Genomic DNA, 3,579 nt, shown 5'->3' with positions numbered 1-3,579 from the left:
GGGGTGAGGTGGGAGGGCAGATCAAGGCCCCCATAGTGAGGGAGGGAGTGGGGCAGGGGCTGGGATGCTGCCTAGTCATGGCGGTGAATGGGACCCTGGGCTGGGCTGGGGAACGGAACAGAGCCATGGGTGGCTCATCCAGGAGGTGTGGTTGTGCTTCCCACTGCGGGGAAGGCAGGGGATGCGTGGCTGGTGTGTGGCTCTTGGGGTGAAGGCAACAGGGAGGAGAGCCCCCAGCCCACATCTGCTCTTGGCTCTGGTTAGAAGCGTCCCTGTGCTTAAAAATGGTGCCAGTGGTGCTTGAACTAAAGCTCAGTTGAAGAGCTTCAGTTCAAGTGCCCCCCACTGCCATTTTTAAGTGCCAGGATGCTGATCCCCTGGATGAGCCATCCGTCCCACTGCACTGCCTGGCTGCATTTCTGTAAATCAGTTATTGGATCAGTGCTGCCCTATATGTGTGGTGAATAATCGACTTGGTATCGGCCAAGAAAATCTTTATTGGTGCACCCCTAATCTAGATTTATTCCCTTGGTTATTGCTATGCAATATCTTTTAATGTTTTGCTTTGTATAAATGTAAATGCCAAAAAGCAGAGCCACCTGCCACTTCATAAGCAAACAAGCCCTGTCTAATTTTAGACTGGATTCTGATATCCTTGTGTTGAAATAGTGTCTAACATGGCAAAATATGAAGACAGAGTTAAATATCACCCAGTGAATGTCATCTAAGTTTTCAAACAAGTGTGCTGAAAACTGGCAGAAGATTCTTGAGCAGTCTGATTATAATGTAAACTGCTCTTGCAAAAAGGTTTAATAATATAATAATCTCGCTGGTCAAATAGGTCAGATTAATAATTTTTAAATGAAAGGGATACCTAACTGGATTTTTATAGTATTAAAATTAGACAAATGGAATAGAAGAAATTTAACAGGTTTTCTCCTTATTCCTTTATACTGTAGGTGGATCTCCTCCACAGCCAGTAGTTCCTACACACAAAGATAAAAGTGGTGCTCCACCTGTTAGAAGTATATATGATGAAATATCTAGTCCTGGGCTCGGATCAACACCTTTAACCTCAAGAAGACCAGTAAGTGGTAAATCTGTAGGCTAGTTGCAGAACTTAACTGAAACCAGAGTTTAATTTAGTAGTGAATCTCTACACTTCCCAGATTGAGTGTAGATAACTAGTTTGTGAAAGGTTATTTAAATTATATTTTGTTATTGAATGCCTCTCACCCTCATTGCTGGGGACTTGGGGCAGGGTTGGGACTTGGGGCGGTTCTGAGCTTAACTCAGTTTTCTCTTTAGCTTTGTATAGTTTTTAAAATTGATAAGTGTGAAACAAACACTATTATAATTTTGGGGGTGTTGGTTGTAGCACACTGTAATAATAGCACGTAACTTCATCGATTTCATAGACATTAGGGCTGGAAGATCTGGACCTCAGAAGATCGAGTCCAGCCCCCTGCCCCTGGGGCAGGAAGTCAGCTAGGGCCAAAAGATCCCAGCAAGATAAGCGTCCAAATGTTGCTTAAAACTGTGCAGACTAGGTGCTTGCACCACCTCTGGAGGGAGTCTATTCAAGGCCCTGGGGGCTTGGATAGTAAATAAGTTTTTCCTTATGTCCAGCCTAAAACAGTCTTGGAGGAGTTTATGACCTCTGGACCTTGTCGTCCCTTGAGGCACTCTGGTGAACAGGCACTCCCCCAGATCCTGATGCGCACCCCTTATATACTTATAGGTAGCCACCAGATCTCCCCTGCGCCTCTGCTTTTCCACACTGAACTGCGCCTCTGCTTTTCCACATGGCTCTCAGCCTCTCTTCGTAAGATCTGTTCTCATGCCCTCTTACCATGTGCATGGTGCTCCTCTGGATTCTGTCAAGCTTCTCCACATTCTTCTTGAATTGTGGACCCCAAAATTGAATGCAGTACTCCACCTGTGGTCTCACCAAGGTCAAGTACAGCAGGAGGATGACATCCTGAGATTTGCTTGAGAAGCATCTATGGATGCAAGCCAAAGTTTTGTTTGCTGTACCAGCTGTGACATTGCATTGGTAGCTTATGTTCATCTTGTGGTCAATCATGACCCCCAAGTCCCTTTTGGCCATGGTGCTAATGAGTGTAGCACTGCCAAGCCTATAAGCATGATGCAAGTTTTTTTCCCCCCAACGTGGAGTACCTTGCATATTGAATGTCATCAGGTTTTTATCTGCCCACTTCTTAAGCCTATTAAGGTCAGCCTGGATCACCAGTCTATCTTCACTTGTGGATGCTGTACCCCAAAGTTTGGTGTCATCGGCAAACTTGGCCAGTTCACTTCTGACACCAGTGTCCACATGGTTAATACAGACTTTAAAGGCTATGATGCCTGCCAGCACCTTAAGTACTCTGGGGTGCAAGCTGTCAGGGCCAGGTGACTTGAAGGTGTCCAGCCTCTCAAGGTGTTCCTTTACAAGGTCTACACCGATGCTGGGTATAAATTCACCCTCACTCTGGCCTTCCCACATCATGTTAAGCAGTCCCTTTGGGCTGGTGAAAAACCAACGCAAAGTACCCATTAAGCAGGTTGGCTTTTTCCTGGCTGTCAGTTGTCAGTTGTCCTGTTTGGTTTAGCAGGGGTCCATTGTTATCCTTGCTTTTCTTCCGACTCCCCATATATAAAAAGTCCTTTTTCAGATAACTTCTAGAGTTATTTCATTCATTAGACTCATGAATAATGACATGTGAAACAGAATTTCTTTTGAAACTTTTTTTGGAACCTGTCATTCAGTTCTTTAGGCAAGGCCAATTTAGAGAATGTAAGAACTACTATTTACTGGATCAGACCATAGGACTATCTTGCCTAGTATCCTGTATCACAGTGGCAGAGAGTAGATGCTGAAAGGGAGAGTGAACAGCATGCCAGGGTTTTTTCTGTTGTTTCTCCATTGCTCAACCTTAAATTCTGCAGGTTGCAAGTTCTGATTCAAAAGTTGTACTCCTGACTCCTATGCTCAGTAGCTACTGATGCCCCTTTTTAAGAATTTGTTCAATTTCTTTTTGAATCTAGCTGAACAGTCAGTTTCCACAACGTCTTGTGGCAATGAGTTCTACACTTTAATTACTTAAAGAGCTGGCTTTTTATCACGAGATAAAACATATCAACTAGAAAGGTTATATTGTAGTGCTGCTGAAGAGAGCAGGATCACTTTATTCAGTTTTGTACTTGATATTGTATGGAACCGATAAACACGATCTCTGTTGTAAGAATTACATTCTGAAACTTCAAACCATTTTATGAAATAGGAAGCTATTAATGTATCTTTCAGGGCTTCAGATTTTGCAAAATGCATGCTAGTTGTATTATTAATTGATAACTCTTACTACACTTTAAAAGTATTCCAATGTTTTTAGTCCTTTGATCTGTGAGAAATTATTAGATTTAGATTTCATAGACATCATAGATTTCATAGACATCAGGGCTGGAAGGGACCTTGGGAGATCATCGAATCCAGCCCCCTGCCTGAAGGGCAGGAAGTCAGCTGGGGTCATAGGATCTCAGCAAGATAAGCATCCAATTTACTCTTGAATGTGTTCA

General features: G+C 43.4%; 1 protein-coding gene across 1 annotated transcript in view; it reads left to right on the top strand.

Moving 5' to 3' along the window:
- NUP35 (nucleoporin 35) overlaps positions 1 to 3,579 on the top strand; it is a 15,466-nt gene that overhangs the window by 5,219 nt on the left and 6,668 nt on the right. The window lies entirely within an intron of this gene.

The sequence above is a fragment of the Crocodylus porosus genome, unplaced genomic scaffold, assembly GCF_001723895.1.
Source record: "Crocodylus porosus isolate Cpor-Errol unplaced genomic scaffold, CroPor_comp1, whole genome shotgun sequence".
NCBI lineage: Eukaryota > Metazoa > Chordata > Crocodylia > Crocodylidae > Crocodylus > Crocodylus porosus.
The sequence above is the reverse complement of the archived record's forward strand: the minus strand, read 5'-3'. Positions and strand labels throughout refer to the sequence as shown.